Here is an 18,161-nt window from a genome sequence, read left to right as displayed (position 1 = left end):
ACCTCACCTGCTGCAGCCAAGGTAATCACTCCTATCAGCCAGGCCACTGGGAAGGAGGGAGAATTTAGTCGTGTGTGTGTGTGTGTGTGTGTGTGTGTGTGTGTGTGTGTGTGTGTGTGTGTACTACATGACATTTATTTGCAGATATGTGAGTGCCTTTCCTAATTTTTCTAGCTTTTAAAGGTTATAATTGCTTTTCTTTGGTAGATTCTAAAGAACTTGTGTGTGATTTACTCCCTGTTTTAATCATATTGTAGATCCTTCACACTAATTTTGCCCAGTAGGAAATTACAGGTCACACGGTTCTACAAGAAAGTTAATGAAAATAGTTGATGAAAGTATCATCCACTATTCTGAAATTCATCTGTTGTAGGATATTACATAAATATGAATAGATATCTTGAATGGAATGACCTAGATGCTACCCAGTACGTATTCTGAAAACACTTGTGATGTTAAACCCAGCTTTTAATTATCTCTTCAGACTTGCTAAGTACCATGGATCAAGATAATCAGGTGGCTACAGTATTTCTTTACTTTCAAAATGTATTTAACTCAGTACCAAAACAACTTTTGTAAAATATGATCATGTAGGGAATCCAATAATATTTGTAACTGAACTGAAGAGTCCTTGGTAGGGAATGCAGAGCATGTTATCTTAGATGGAGAGTCATCAACAGGTGTACAGGTAACTTCAGGTGTGACCTGTGGAAAAGTGATTTATTTATTTATTTAGCATCCAACAGATCACACATGTGATATAGGATTTGTCATTTGACTACACGTAACACATAACAACACATACACGTAATAAATGGGCAAACATATACAAACAGCAAAGCAAATTACATACACATAGTACATAAGTAGTGTACAAGAACTTATTACACAAAAACAAAAGTACGTGCTCATGATAAACAATTATAGATCATGAACTACGCCTTATACACAAAACGTATTACGGATATTTAACAGATTTTTCATAAGTACCATAATTACAAAGTTGAAAACATAATTAAATTAGTTTAAATTTTTTAAAAAATAAGTACAGGTTTCAATCCACAGTCTGAGACACCGTCCAAGGCATACAAAAAACAATTATTTGTGAAATATTGCCACATGCCAATAGGGGCTGATCTGAAACAAAGAAGAATGAGTATGTTTTAAGTTGCAATATGTGGTCAGTATTGTCACTATGCCAGAGTATTTTATGTCTGTGTGTGTGTGTGTGTGTGTGTGTGTGTGTGTGTGTGTGTGTGTGCGTGCGTGTGTGTGTGTGTGTGTAGTGTGTGTGTGTGTGTGTGTGTGTGTGTGTGTGTGTGTGCGTGCTCAAAATTTTTATTCTGTTCTCAGTATCTGTTGAGGTATTAAATTTCATGCATATTGCTTGGTCGACTTTTCCACTTTGATGATGGAAGTTTCAGCCTTCTGCCACTAGAGAGCTCTAAATTGTAGTACATGACATGGCAGTGTGTAATGTAGCTATGTCAGTGCATGAGAAACACCATGCTGTAATCGAGCTCTAACTGCAGAAAACATGCTTTCCATTGAAATCCATAGAAGAATGAAAGCTGGGTATGGTGATTATTGCATCAGCAATGTTTGACACTGAGTGGTTCATGCTCACAATGGAGGAAATGATGGTTCTAAGCTCAGCATGTGTGATGGAGCTTGAAATGGACAAACACATACAGAAACCGATGAGCCTCTTTGTGATCAGGTTGATGAGCTCATCAGAAAAAAATGTCGAGTAACACAGTCACAGCTCTCAGGTAAGTGTGGCATATCACACGAGCGTGGATAGGCCATAATTGCAGAACTGCTGTACACAAGACTGTGTACATGATGAATGTCTCAAATGCTCGCTCCTGACATGAAACAGAGGAGACTGCCCATTAGTCAAGTTCCTTGTGCGTCTTGAGTGTGAGGGTGCCAGGGTCTTTAACAACATTGTGACAGATGATGAAAGCTGGATTCATGACTTTGACACCAAAATCAACAGAGCATCAATGGAGTTCGGCCACAAAGGCACGCTAACACCAGAAAAAATTCAACACCATTCCATGAGGAGATGAAGTAACACAGTGTTATGAGATATTCAAGGTGTGACGCATTTGTAATTTATGCCTAAAGGCACCATCACAAACTCTAGAGAGTACTGCAAGACCCTCAGCAAACTGAAAGTATGAATTTGAAGAGTTCACCCACACATATAGCATTCAAACGGTTCAAATGGCTCTGAGCACTATGGGACTTAACATCTGTGGTATCAGTCCCCTAGAACTTACAACTACTGAAACCTAACTAACCTAAGGACATCACACACATCCATGCCCGAGGCAGGATTCGAACCTGCGACGGTAGCGGTCGCGTGGTTCGAGAATGTAGCGCCTAGAACCGCTCGGCCTCTCCGTCCGGCTGCCTCAGATCACATTCAAATTTCGTCGAATGGGTTTTATGGTCGCTAATGTTTGCAGCCTGTACATGAGAGTAAAAATTGCAGATGTACGATCACCTTCGACGCTGATACACCCGGACGGTTTCCTTAGAGAATGGTTGGAACGCCCGAGATTATCAGCAGTGTCAAAGGTTTTGTAGAACGGCGTCTTGTTGTTGCTCATCACTCTGCGACCGCGAAGTATGTGGGAATCAACGGCCAGGGAAAGTGTTGGTTTCATTGACGCCCTTTATGATATCCTCTGCGGCCTTTTCCTGCCAATTCTGAACTGCAGTGTGTCTGAAATGTTTTCCTCGGCCACTCATAAGATAATCATGTGATTTCAAGCCTGGGCGTCGCGGTTCTGATCTTCATCGCAGAGGTGAGCGGGATGAAATGTAGGCAACAGGGGGTGTAACGACCTTCCGATCGTGTGGCACGTCCATTGTGGCTCTGGGCAGAATTGTGGTGAAATTTGGTGCGAAAGTGACGTCATTAACCCACCTTACACGTCACATGAACTTCTGAACTATTTTTCGCATGCCCCGACACCTTGCTGTTCGAAGCGTCTTCGAGTCCGAGTGTGACGTCGCAGGCCGTCACGCGTTTGCTCCAATGCGGAGGATGGTTGTAGGCACCTTTGAGCCAAATTTAAAACTTAAGCTTCGCCGTGGGTGGGAGTTACGGAGGCTACGGGCTTTCGAAATATTAATCCTTTAATTCTGTTGTGCAGTGTTTTTCTGGATATTGAACGAGATTATCATACAGTGTAGATTAACAAAGTGACAGTAAAACTATCTGACTGTGCCGATTCACTAATTTACTACTGCAACCAGTGAATGAAAAGTTGGAAAGCCTTATGACGTATGGTACCGGTAACAACAAGATAAACACCAGTCTCAAAAGCAGTCAGAGGTATAATCCAACAGTGATCGCTTCTAACCAAAATAACCGAGCGAGGAAGCAAAGTGGAACAGTAAGATAGTGAACTAGTATTCGGTAGGATGGTGATACAAATTCTCATCGGGACATCCGTCTTTTGAAACGTCACAGCCGGTTTTCTTCCCCATTCTAAAGCTGTGCTTCATCTCTATTGACCTCGTCGTCGACGAGTTGATCCTATTTCCTTTTCTGCTCTCTTCTAACCCAAATGCTTTCACAGTGTATGTGAGCGATGTACAGCACCTAAGTTAGCCCCATTCAGCGGAAATGGAGCCCTGATTACGATTATAAGGTGACATACTATCACAAAGGTAACATGGTCTGACAAGTGAAAAGCAATTTAGTACCCACATTTATGAAATAAATAGTTGATTAACATCGAGCTAGCTTGTACCAAAATTCATTTTTAATGTTGTCATCAATTCTGTGTAAATAAAATTACGCCAGTACTGGTATAATTCAGCACTGCTATTTCCTTCGGACTGCTTACCAAGAGGAACTTCAGTTAGATGTCTGTATCAGAACGATACAACTTTTAAGAACAAGAAGTGTCAGGCGATGTCAAGGACGTAAATATGGGCCAGAAGATACAATATTCATTAAGAACTAGACTTGATAACAACAGAGTATTCTGTGCATGTAACACAATTAAAAAAATATGACAAAACAGGAAGAATTTACAATTTCATAAGACTTATGTAGAGTATTTCAACAATAGAATCAATACTATGGCATCGGATTACATTGCCAAGAGCTACGACCAATGAAAATTTACAACTGAAAGAGGCCAAAAGGTTACAGACACCAGAGTCAAATAAAAATAAGTACGGGTAATAGTCCAGTGAAAGTATCGCGCCTTATCTCAGACACAGAACAGTGCGAGTCGTCGGATGTTGCACTAGTACTTATGTAGACTGTCAGAAATTAAGCAAAAAAGTTCAAATCAGTTCACAGGAGAAAGCGTCTGGCAACGCTGTTTCTAACTCAGTTAATTTCAAAATTTAAAGCAATCCTTCTTGTGTAGAGTACCGCCTTTCAAGGACTTTGTTTTGTGTTAGTGACAACGACAACAGTAAAATACCAAAATACTTTCCTTTGTAAGGTAGGAAGCGTAAAACTCCCCAGTTACCATTAAATAGCCTATATTTTTGTGCGACTGAAGTGAGTTATGAAATTATTTTGCTTCCTGATCTATGAAAGTTTGCTTATTTGTTCGAAGAGGTTAAAAACGATAGTCCAGAATATGAATGTGTCAGAGAGTATTATCTTTGGCGCAATAAGTCGGTTGTTACGTGTATATCAGCACGAAATTACTTGGGAGGAGGTCGGCGAAATAATCGCCGGATATACACTCCTGGAAATTGAAATAAGAACACCGTGAATTCATTGTCCCAGGAAGGGGAAACTTTATTGACACATTCCTGGGGTCAGATACATCACATGATCACACTGACAGAACCACAGGCACATAGACACAGGCAACAGAGCATGCACAATGGCGGCACTAGTACAGTGTATATCCACCTTTCGCAGCAATGCAGGCTGCTATTCTCCCATGGAGACGATCGTAGAGATGCTGGATGTAGTCCTGTGGAACGGCTTGCCATGCCATTTCCACCTTGCGCCTCAGTTGGACCAGCGTTCGTGCTGGAAGTGCAGACCGCGTGAGACGACGCTTCATCCAGTCCCATACATGCTCAATGGGGGACAGATCCGGAGATCTTGCTGGCCAGGGTAGTTGACTTACACCTTCTAGAGCACGTTGGGTGGCACGGCATACATGCGGACGTGCATTGTCCTGTTGGAACAGCAAGTTCCCTTGCCGGTCTAGGAATGGTAGAACGATGGGTTCGATGACGGTTTGGATGTACCGTGCACTATTCAGTGTCCCCTCGACGATCACCAGTGGTGTACGGCCAGTGTAGGAGATCGCTCCCCACACCATGATGCCGGGTGTTGGCCCTGTGTGCCTCGGTCGTATGCAGTCCTGATTGTGGCGCTCACCTGCACGGCGCCAAACACGCATACGACCATCATTGGCACCAAGGCAGAAGCGACTCTCATCGCTGAAGACGACACGTCTCCATTCGTCCCTCCATTCACGCCTGTCGCGACACCACTGGATGCGGGCTGCACGATCTTGGGGCGTGAGCGGAAGACGGCCTAACGGTGTGCGGGACCGTAGCCCAGCTTCATGGAGACGGTTGCGAATGGTCCTCGCCGATACCCCAGGAGCAACAGTGTCCCTAATTTGCTGGGAAGTGGCGGTGCGGTCCCCTACGGCACTGCGTAGGATCCTACGGTCTTGGCGTGCATCCGTGCGTCGCTGCGGTCCGGTCCCAGGTCGACGGGCACGTGCACCTTCCGCCGACCACTGGCGACAACATCGATGTACTGTGGAGACCTCACGCCCCACGTGTTGAGCAATTCGGCGGTACGTCCACCCGGCCTCCCGCATGCCCACTATACGCCCTCGCTCAAAGTCCGCCAACTGCACATACGGTTCACGTCCACGCTGTCGTGGCATGCTACCAGTGTTAAAGACTGCGATGGAGCTCCGTATGCCACGGCAAACTGGCTGACACTGACGGCGGCGGTGCACAAATGCTGCGCAGCTAGCGCCATTCGACGGCCAACACCGCGGTTCCTGGTGTGTCCGCTGTGCCGTGCGTGTGATCATTGCTTGTACAGCCCTCTCGCAGTGTCCGGAGCAAGTATGGTGGGTCTGACACACCGGTGTCAATGTGTTCTTTTTTCCATTTCCAGGAGTGTATGTCGATCCAGTATCATTAGCTTTTTGCTGTTCAGTATGACTAGAAACAATGATGATTCTGTAAGTACCACTGACATGTTATTACTACGACTTGTCTTATTTCTTGCGTTCCTAAGCACCTTACGCGCTTTTTACAGTTCCAACAGTTGCTCAATGCATACCTGACGATTACGGAGAAATGCTTCAGACAATGTATCCATAAGAATGAAAGAGCCGAGTTGAAACTTAGAGAGGTAAATATTACTGCCATAACATGTAGAGTTTTATTCATGACACATTTTCATTCAGTTACGGGACATTTTGCTCGTAACGACTGTAATAGTCCTACCGCTGATTGCGTCGTTAACAAGACGGCTACCTAGAAGGCTAATACTGTCGTCTGTTTCAAATGCTCACAACTTCTTCCAAATTACTCTGTTATTTGAACACTTTAATTTTTAACTATTTCTAGCTCTAATAGTCTATTAATGTGTATCTTACTTGTTCTGACTCAAACGACATATAAAATATTGAGATTAGGAGGGTTAGCTGCTTTATTTCAATAAAGCCAAAGAGAATCGCCACTATTTATCAAACCGCCATTGTAAAGTTAGCAGTGGAAGTAATAATTCTGTGATTAATTGCAGAAAACTGAAAAATAAATGTAAAAAGAGTTAACGAATGAACAGCAAGTGTGTAAATAATTATGACTGTTATACGTAAAAAATGTAGGCCTACAGTTAGTCAATCTGCTATTATTACTCTAATATTAACACATGTGACTTTATTGGACTATTGGTGAGATGTATAAATCGTACTGAAATCAGACAGCATGTGACAGAATTAGGTTTGGGTAAGTGTAGTTATAACTATTAAAAACCTTTTTCCTCAAACTCATCTTATGTAGTCCTATAGTGAAATCTTTTACATAACAAACAGGATTTTCTGTTTAACATGTAACCTGAGGTAATATATTAGTATGTGTTAGCAGAAAATCTTTACAAATTATTATATAACAAAGATAGTAAAATAATGTGTGTAGAAATTGTGAAAGTATTTCCTTCAATACACGGTGAACAGACTCATGTCACTAAAGAATATTTACTGAATGTGATCCAGCTGTATTTTTAGTGTGATGTCCCTTGTGTGGAAGACTGAAATCTTTAATGAATTTTGCATACTAAGTTACCTGTACATCAGTGCAAAGTATAGTGTGGTGGCTCTAGAATTAAAATTACACATTTCAGTTGCTGTGATCCTCTATTGCCTTTTTGGTTCTCGTATTTGTGGTATTAACTGTCACTTATTGCAAAAATACTTAGCTTTTGTTGGTGGCAAGTAGCATTTATCCACAGTAATGAAATGAAGCAGTGTTTGCCTGAACAAAATAGACTGTCTTAACAATTAAAGAGTTCATAAAATCTGAGTTTATGGATACTTTCATAAGCAATGTAATTATTGAAGTGAATTTTAAGAGATGTTTTACTAGGTAAAACTAATCTAATTGTACTAGCAAGGAATTTCTTTACCAGAGCTCATGTGCACACATAGCTGGCAACAAAAGTGATATTCTACAATAGTATTGCTTTCAATTTCTCTCAGTCTTCATTTCTTTGCTTTTATTTTTAAGTAGCTGTATGTTAAACATTTTTGCAAAGCAGAAAATTGGAAACATGGGGGCAAAATTCATTAAAGGGCATCTACTGTATTGTAAATGGGTTTCAGTCTTAAACTGTAGATATGTGCTTCTGAGTTCATTCAAACTGACTCCTTTGCATCTTTCTTTCTTGTTTTAGTTTGTGTAAATACTGAAATAAAAGAAAGTCATATGGCTTTGTTGGTTGGGAGATGCCAAAGGGCAGGTTCAACCACATAACTGAAAAGGCTTTTTGTTTTCCCTACGTGCAAAACAGCACTTTTCCTTTGCAAAGTGTGAGAGTGGTGTGCTTAAGTATATCTGATAAGTATAGGTGACTGTGATGGGTGTGTGTAGTGTGGAGTCATGTTTGCGTTGGATGATGATGAACAAAGGGACAGGATGAAACCAAGTATCAGTATATACCCTACATCTCTTGAAGAGCACCTAGGGGGCTGCCAAGCTTAGCATCCATATCTGTCAGTTTTATCACCATCAACAGTGTCACATGCCCTCTCTACCTGAGACACTACAGAGAGATTTGGAAGTTTAATTCAGGACATTGTCACAATGACTCTTGGTCACAGACTTTAAAACATCACCCCTTTGCCACAAGGCAAGCAGCCAAAAGCAAGTGACATAGACAGGCAGTTGCCCATCTAAGTACTGATTAAGCATGGCACTGTTTAACTTCAGTGATCTGACAAGAATCAGTGTATTGAAAGAAGCAAGGCAATTGCCAGTACTGAAATGATTAAATAACATTTTTCTCCCTTTTTTTAATTTTACCTTCAGAAGATGAAGGACATCATGCTTTGGAATATACAGCAAATCTTGAGAGATATAGGATGAAAACTTTGTCCTTAAAATAACAGTGCATTCATTCTTATATAAACACTCTAGTATAAAACTCTAATCGGCGTGCCATTCACACTTGTCATGTAGTTATTCAAATGACTGGGACACATTTCAGTGACAGTCATAATATTACATTCTTCCTATTATCATCTTGTTTCTATAGAAACAAGATGATAATATGTTACTAATGTCACATCTTGATAAATTGTACATTATTTTAGCATATTTCAAGTGAATATGTGTTCTCACTACTCTAATCTGTCAATCATCCTTCACTGCAAAATATGTAAATGTAAGCAAGTGTGTGTGTGTGTGTGTGTGTGTGTGTGTGTGTGTGTGTGTGTGTGTGTGTGTGTTTGTGTGTGTGTAGGTTTGCATGTTTTTTCTGTGTATATTATGACTCTTTCTACTGAGTATCATGTATCCATGGTACACCAAGTTTAGTAACAAACTGTAACATCAGATTCTTAACAAACTTTTATTGAGAACTATCTGGGTTCCACCTTTTCTTATTCGAGCAACAGGATACTACACAAATAACTCTAACAATATCCAGAAAACTGTCATGATATATAAACAGTTCCCTGCACATCATTTAGTGATTATAATAATAATTAATAAAAACAATTAATAAAAGGGAAAAGCACATTTCCCTTGTTAATAAAGTCTTGAAAAAGCATACATTAACGAACAGAGATCTCCCACAGTTATCAAACTGTACTCCTTGTTTAAGAAGAAGGAGTACTGAGGATCAGTTTGTACAGTGTGTAGAGTCAACCTTCTACTACTGCATGCAGAAAGTGAAGGGAATAGGGAAGTATGACATTGCTAGTAAAACTATTACACAGTGAAGGAAAGGAAGTGAATAAATTAAAACAGCACTGCATTTGTTTGTTTCATGCTTAAATGGTTACTTTTATTTATATCGAATCAATGGGTACAATTATGGTGATTTGTTTATCTTTTAGGAAGTTAATTATTGATTAGTTGTGAATGTCAGTCAGAGATGATAGTGGGCTTTGTCTGGATGGTAACCACATCAGCAGGAGTGTGCTTATTATTATTGCTGTTTGCAATATTGCTACTGTTGATTGGTGTTCCTTCATTATTCTCTAGCTTAGTGCGAAATCTAAGTTTTCTAGAGTTTAACATTACATATCTGGTAAGTTAATTAGCTTCAGAAAAGCCGAAACACAATATTATAAAGTTTGATGACTGTCTATCTAATGAATAGTGTCAGTGTGTCAAAAACAACACATTAACATACTCAAAATCTGCTATTGCATAGTGTAGTAATAAGTTCAATTCTTGATATCTTTTAATTAACCTGGTTTCCAGTAAAACTAGATACATTAATAGGATCATCATATTGAAAGCAATAGTCTGAATAATAATTCTAAGTGAGGCAAAGTCTAATCAATGTTTTATGGGATTGCTGGTATAGCCAACCAATAAGTTATATCATATCTACCTAAAAGAATGCAGAATGTTGTACCTAGTAATTCAACCTGCATGTAAGCCACCTTCTGTCTAACATACTAAAAACGGAATTACTTGTTTTTGTGGATGACACTAGCATTCTAATCATCCAAACATTCACACAGAAACAGAAGAAGTGATAAACAGTGTTCTTAAAAGTATCATTGACTTGTTTCCTGTTAATTGTCTCATCCTCAATTTTAAAAAGACACTACATATTCAGTTCTGCACATCTGGTGGTATTACACCAATATGTGTAACATATGATGAGGAAATAATAAATATGATGAAAACATCAAAATTCTTAGGTATCCATACTGCTGGGAATTTAAACTGGTGAAACAGTTTTTGGAACTCCTAAAACAATTTAGTTCAGCCACATTTCCACTTAGAATCATGGCAAATCTTAGGAGACAGAAGTCTGTAAGTGACATATTTTGCGTATTTTTATTAAATAATGTCATATTTAATAATGTTCTGGGGTAATTCATTTTTCAGAAAGAAAGTCTCCTTTGCTTGAAAATGTGCAATTCAAAATGAACATTGATGTGTATAATGACAATACCAGAAGGAAAAATGACATTCCTTACTCAACATTAAGGTTGTCTTTCACACAGCAAAGAGTGCACAATGCTACAACAAAAGTGTTGGCAACTTATCCAATGGTATAAAATGTCAGACAGACAGCAAACTAAAATTTGAAAACAAATGGAGTAAATAAGACGGAAACTTAAAAATTCCTTAACAGTTCTTTCTATTCTGTAGAAGAATTTGTATTATAGTAATGTGTAAAGGTATTGGGTAGGAATTACTAACTCACATCTGCATATTTTTTAAACAAAAAAACACTTAGAAATGTTCAGCATGTGACCATGTTTACAAATTAATTTGTGATGTGAATGTAAAAGACTCCTTCCACATGATTACAATTTATTACGCAATATAATCCACACAACATGTAACTATTAACTGATAGATCCAGGTACACACACACTACATATGCACTATACAGATATTTGAGCAAAAATGAACAAATAAATAATATTAATTATTAGCAGCAGTGCAGTCTTAGCAGGTGAAGTGGTTCCAGCTTTCTATATTTTACATTCTCAGAAAAGAGAACTGTTTCTGTTTCTTGGATAAATGATGAAAGACCATTTGTACATAATGAGTGTCAACCCAATATTGATCTCTGTGCCAAATGTGTAGAGATTATTTGCCATTCTGAAGATGATGTTTTATTGTGTACATTCACTGAGTTTTTTAATGCAACATTCCGCATCATTTTCGTGAGACAGGATAAAACCAGTTACCAGAAAGGTGTCTGACACTATAATATTTGAGCTTCTGTGAGAGAATCCTGTGTACAGCACAATCAAATGCTTTTGACATGTCAAGGAATATAGCAGTTCACAATATTTTATCAAACCTGATTTGTGAATTGAAAAGTAACATGTTGTGTGGAGAGTTTCTTTGGAAACATGGAGACTGGCTAAGAAATCACATTGTGAGAGGTGCATTATGGTTCTTACAAATATAATATTTTCCAGCACCTTTGAACTCAGGAACTAATAATATCTGACTGATCCTTTTAAAATACAAATTAAGACTGACTATATTATTTTGAGAGAGGTATGTTATGCTTCTTACTAACATAATCTTTTCCAAAACCTCTGAAGAAGAGGTAACTAGTGAGACAGCTCAATCATTATTCATATTTATCTTTCTATCTGTCTTGTAAAGAGATCTGGGAAAAAAAATTTTCATTCCGCCCGGAAATGTCCCTTACAATAATGATGTACTGTGCATGTGACTGAATACATTGCATACATGAGAAGAAGATAATTTTAGTACTTTGCTTTAGACAGGAGACACTTCCATAGGAATTTGCAGTTTCATGGAGTTAATTACATTCTAAATTTCTTTGCTAGAGCATGGAGTAACTGTGATTTACCTGTATTCATGTTGCATTGCTTTTTCTCCACGTATTCTGTTGCTTTATCTCTTGAGCTGTCCACGTCAATCTTCTGAGATACTTCCAAGAACTGATTATTAAATAATTTGGCCTCCTGGCTGCTATCATTTATTATTTGTGTATTTTCTTTAATAATGAAGTCCTCATATTCCATACATGATTTTCTAGTTTCTCTTTTAACTACTGTCCACATACATTTAAATTTATTATCTGAGTTATTAATTTCAGATATTTTTTGAGGTTTTCTTCAGTCATCAAAGTATTTCTTGTAATATTTCATCAGTCCTAGTTCTCTATTTGTCTCAACCAATCCAAACAATCTATTTTTCCTTGGTCACTATATTTTTTATTGCTTATGCAATGTAGTGCTTTCTTATGTCTTATTAGTGCCATACCTTATTGTTTTCTTGAGAAATTAGCTGTTAAATAGTCTAAATTTGGAATTGACATCTGTCCTATTATACATATCTTCTCAGATAACTTGCAGCAAGGCTGCATTAAATTTTTCTGTTGCCTTTCATTAATTACTCTGTTTTCCACGATACCACTTCATTGTAATCAAATGCATTATTTATTAGTGTATTGCTTTTATATGTAGTGTTAGTGGGAAAATTAACAAAAGAATAATTCTAATAAGTGTTAACAAAAAATTGAAAACTATTTACATTATCTGATCTTTCAGAAAATCAGTACGAAATCTCCACAGGCTTTACCAGATTTCTTTTGTCTACTAGGTGGCATGGCATAATAATGACTCAAGTTTTATGTGAAAATTTCTCAGTTGGGTTCTATGTACTGTGTCAATTCTAAATGATTTTCCCAGCAGCAGCAGTTCAAAAGTAAAGGATTCCAGTTGTTGACCTAAGCAGAAACCACTAGTTTCAATAGTTCTGATTCCTACATTATTTTTGACATACATGACAGCTCCTCCTTCGTTCATGTTTTTTTTAGAGAAATGGGCTGCTAATTTATAATCCTCTTTGTTTAAAATTGCAGATCCCTGTATTTACATGGTACACAGGTAAACATAATGCACCAACTTCCTTGTGACATTCTGGGTTATTTAAAGAGATAAGCATGTTGTACTGCAGTGATCAATACTTGGGCATAGGTTTCTAGACTGTAAGCAACTGTCTTAATTCAGAGTGCAAACTAGAAACTTACCCTGTATGACAATTACAGTTCAGTTGCATGTAGAGATGATCAGAGGAGATAGGAAACAGAAGACTGTAGAGTGTGGATAATGTAGAGAGTTGTAAATATTGAATAAAATTATTAATTTCAGTGTAAGAAGTTGCCCCAGTTTTAAAAGATATCTCTAACAAGACATAAATATTGCATATGGGGGAATACAACATTTTAATATGCATAGAAAGTGACATTTGTTTTCACTTAATTTATTGAATATTTTCTACTAACTCATTATTGTAGCCATATTCTTTGTGATTTAAGGTTACTTTACATTAATTTAGTTTATTGCTAATACTGGATATTTTATGTGAATATTCTTAGATCTTCCAGTTCATGTTCAGCCTTATAATATATGTTTAAATTGATTTACTATATGTGTTTCAGTATATATTATTGGGCACTTTTTTAGCTGCTCTGAATTTTGCTTCTTGTGTCAATACAAATGCATGAATGTTATGTCGACACTAAACATTTTAGATCTAAATGAGACCACACGTTAAAAATCAAAAGCAATGAGTGATTCACAGGCACTCTCAATGAGAAAGAAAACTTGCTGGCTTTTGCAATAAAGCCTCCCTCGAGCTAGAGTACACACACACACACACACACACACACACACACACACACACACACACACACACACACACACACACAAAAGTTTAACATAGATAGAGGCCATGAGGTTACAGGAATATAGGAAGTGTTGCAAGGATAACGCCCATCTGTGAAGTTCAGAAAAGCTGGTGGTGGAGGGAAGGACACAGATAGCCCAGATTTTGAATCAGCCATTGAATATGAGCATGTTGTACCCCGCTGCATGTTGTGTCACTGGCTAGGCAACTTTGTTCGTGGTCACAATTTGATGGTGGCCATTCATTCTGCTGGACAGCTGGTTGGTCGTCATACTGACATAAAGAGTTGTGCAGTGATTGTAGTAGAGTTTGCATATCACATGATTGCTTTTGCAGATGGCCCTGCCTCTAATGAAGTAGGATAATTCTTTGAGAGGACTGGAGTAGGAAGTGCTAGGGGAGTGTTTTAGGCAGGTCTTGCATCCAGGTCTTCCACAGGAATAAGATCCCTGTGGCAAGGACTTGGGAGTGGGAGTGACATAAGGATGGACTAGGATGCTGTGAAGGTAGGATATGTAATGGAACACTATTTTAGGAAAAGTGGGAAGTATCTTGGTAAATATGTCCCACATTTCACAGCATGGCAATAGGTAACCAAACCCCTGGTAAAGGATATGGTTCAGTTGTTCCATTCCCTGGTGATAATGAATGATCGAGGGAGTAATAATTTGCAGCTGATTCCTGGGGGGTGGTGGCAGTATTAGGGGCAATTAAAAATATAGCACATGAAACATATTTGTGGACTGGGTTGGGGGGTTAATGCCCATTTGTGAAGGCCCCCGTGAAACCTTCAGCATACTGGGAAAGGGAGTTTTCGTTACTGCAGATACACTGTCCACACGTGGACAGGCAGTATGGGAGGGATTTTTTGGTGTGGTATGGATGACAGATGTCAAAATGTAGGTACTGTTGGTGGTTAGTGCATTTAATGGGAACAGAGATGTGGATAGAGCCATCTGAGAGGTGGAGGTCAGTGACTAGGAAAGTGTCACATTGGCACACTGGGTTGAGGAGGACCAGTTGAAACAGGTGGGAGAGAAGGTGTTAAAGTTATGATAAAACGAGGATAGGCTGTCTTGGCTCTGAGTCCAGGTCATGAAGGTACAATCAATGAACCTGAACCAGACAAGGAGTTTGGGAGTTTGAGATGCTAGGAAAGTTTCCTCCAGATGGCCCATAAAAACATTGGAATAGGAAGGTGACATGCAGGTCCCCATGGCTGTGCTGCAAATTTGTGTATATGCCTTTTCTTCAAAGAGATAGTAGTTTTGTGTCATAATATAGTTGATAAGTTGTATGAGGAATGAGATAGTGGGTTTGGAGTCAGAAGGACACCGAGAGAAGTAATTGTCAACAGCAACAAAGTCATGTGCGTGAGGGTTCTTGGTGTATAGGGAGCTGCCGTCTACAGTAATGAGTAGGGACACACAAGGTAAAGTGGTGAAGATGGTGGATATTCTGTGAGGAAAGTGGTTAGTATCTACGAAGTGAGAGGCTAGGTTTCAGGTAGTGGGTCGGAAGTGTTGGTCAACAGGAGCAGAAATTCTGTCAGTAGCAGTACAATAACCAGTTACAATGAGGTACCCATGATTGTTAGGTTAGGGAAGGATTGGGAAGGAAATCGGCCATGCCCTTTCAAAGGAACCATCCCAGCATTTGCCTGAAATGATGTAGGGAAATCACGGAAAACCTAAATCAGGATGGCTGGAGACGGGATTGAACTGTCATCCTCCCGAATGCGAGTCCAGTATGCTAGCCACTGCGCCACCTTGCTCGGTGGAGAGGTTATGGTGTGGACCTAAGAATTTCATTAGGGATTGGAGGTTATGTTAAACTTCTAGAATGGGATCACTATGACAGAGTTTATAGATGGAGGAGTCATACAATTTCCAGAAGCCTTCTGTCAGGTAATAAATATGATTTATCATGACAGTGGTGGAACCTTTATCTGGAAGAAGGATTAAATCAGGATATGTTTTGAAGTTGTTTATGGCTACCCCTTCTTCTGCTGAAAGGTTACTGTTCTTAGGAAGAGAAGGATGAGGTGGGCAAGTTGGAGGTAAGGAATTTCTAGAAGATGACTAGGGGCTTGTTAGGTTGCAGGGTGGAGGGTGAATTAGATGGTGGTATGAAATGGTAGAAGCAAAGTTTAGTGTCGAGATCAGGTTGGTTTTGGTTGGAAGGATTGCTGGCAGTATGTCAGTTGTCTGACTCTATCACTTACAAACTCTGCCATAGCGATTGAATCCCAGTAGCCTGACATAATCTCCAATCCCCACTGAAATTCTTAATCCCATCCAACAACTTATCCCTTGAGTCCATCCACATCTCAAATACTGCATGGCCACCTATGGGTGGCGTATCTGCAGTGACAAGAACTCCTTCCCCAGTGTGCTGAAGGTATTACAAGGGCCTTCACAGACAAATAATACCCCTCCCACCCCCAAACCTAGCCTAAAAACAGATTTCTGTGCTATATGTTACCACACCCTTCAGTCTGCTACCATCAACAAGAATCAGCAACAAAAGATTGCTCCCTTATCACCCATTATCATCCATGACTGCATGACTGGAATAACTGAACCTTATCTTTCACTAGAGCTTTTTATCTATCACATTCTGTGAAATGAGGGATAGCCTACTCATGATGCTTCCCACCCTTCCTAAAGTAGTGTTCTGTCATGCACCCAACCTAAAAAACACCCTAGTCCATCCCTATGCCACACCCATTGCCAAAACCTTGGATCAAATCCCTGTGGAAGACCCCACCCACCCACCAAATCATACTCTAGTCCTGTCACATATGTATCCTACCCCAGTGGAGATGCAAGCAGCCAGTCTGCTGCAATGACTGTGCAGCTTGTTACATCAGTGTGACAATAAACCAACTGTCCATCAGAATGAATGGCCACTGCCAGAATGAAGTTGACCACCCAGTGGCATAACATGTAGCTTGGCACATGTTTGACTTCAATTGGTGTTTCAAAACACAGGCCATCTGGATCCTTCCCTCCACCACCAGCTTTCTTAAGCTACACAGATGGGAGTTATTCTTGCAACACTTACTCTGCTGTTGCAGGTCTTCTGGCCTCAATCTCTGTTAACCCACTGTCTCCACACCATCTGCCCAACAGTTTCCCATTCCCCTGTCATATCACCTCCTCCAAGTTTATGTTGCATGACACCTAAATTGCGCACTGCAACCTACCCTCTCCAACAACCTGTCTAATGTGTACATTTACCACCTCTCGCTCCTTCACTCCTAATCAAAATACAGGCTGCCTCTCTCTGAGCCACTAGCTACCCCCACCACTGAACCCCTCTTCCATTTACATTTGACCAGGAGCTTTCTACCATAATTATGTATATTATATAGTGTTCTTGGTTTAGAAAAACATTTTTTAGTTGTATTTAAACTAGTAACTATGTTTCAGGTTCGACGTTATGAGGCCTGTGTAAAACGAGAAATGAAGCTGTACAGAGAAGATATGTACAATAAAAATACAGAGTGGAAGACAGAATGAAATTTTATTGTCTATGTATGTATTTAGATACAGTGTAAATTAAATGGATTTCATAAGTGACATTTTCTGATAAATGTAATACTTACAAATAAACTCTGTTTCTCTTCTCAAGTTAGTTCCTATTAGTCAGTCTTATTTGAAGGAAACATTGTCATATATATTAGGTTTTACATCAGTTATTTCTTGTAAGAGTCATCTTTTTTTCTCTCAAAAAGAAGTCTTGAGCTGCTAATGTGCAGTATGACAGCTTATGAGACAGGAAGGTAGTCAAGACCCAGACTGAATCTGCATCCCATGTTAACAAGCATTCATCTGGTAAACAAGTAAGCCTGATTGGTGTCCTCAGTCAGTTAAATTTCTATGCTAAGAAAATGCTGCAGTAATTAACACCTCACGCATAAAAACACACTACTCAAAACTTTAAAATATGGAAACACACAGAACAAAATGTAAAGAAGACTTTGCCTCCTTTCTGTATCTAGTTGAATCAACAAGAAAGGAAGCCAGACACAGAATTTCAAAAGCCATAGGTGTGCCGTTACCCATCACTGGGAAAACCTGCCACAGGTTTGACCATGATGAAAATGAAAATATGAGTCTTTCATATGACCATGGCAAAAAGGCTGTCACATTAACATAGCATTATATCAGCCATATGACAGCCATTTTATCATACCAGGCTCTCAGATAAAACAGTGAGGTGTTCCATGATCACAAACAAATATACTGAAATGA

General features: G+C 39.2%; 1 long non-coding RNA gene across 1 annotated transcript; it reads left to right on the top strand.

Annotated features, from left to right (window-relative positions):
• Positions 1-6,150: 6,150 nt before the first annotated feature.
• LOC124554760 lies at positions 6,151-17,537 on the top strand. Its single transcript, XR_006968435.1, has 3 exons — positions 6,151-6,212; positions 6,290-6,385; positions 17,337-17,537. It is a non-coding gene; the product is annotated as an uncharacterized LOC124554760 (long non-coding RNA).
• The last annotated feature ends 624 nt before the right edge of the window (positions 17,538-18,161 follow it).

Source organism: Schistocerca americana, chromosome X (genome assembly GCF_021461395.2).
Source record: "Schistocerca americana isolate TAMUIC-IGC-003095 chromosome X, iqSchAmer2.1, whole genome shotgun sequence".
Taxonomy (NCBI): Eukaryota; Metazoa; Arthropoda; class Insecta; order Orthoptera; family Acrididae; genus Schistocerca; species Schistocerca americana.
The sequence above is the reverse complement of the archived record's forward strand: the minus strand, read 5'-3'. Positions and strand labels throughout refer to the sequence as shown.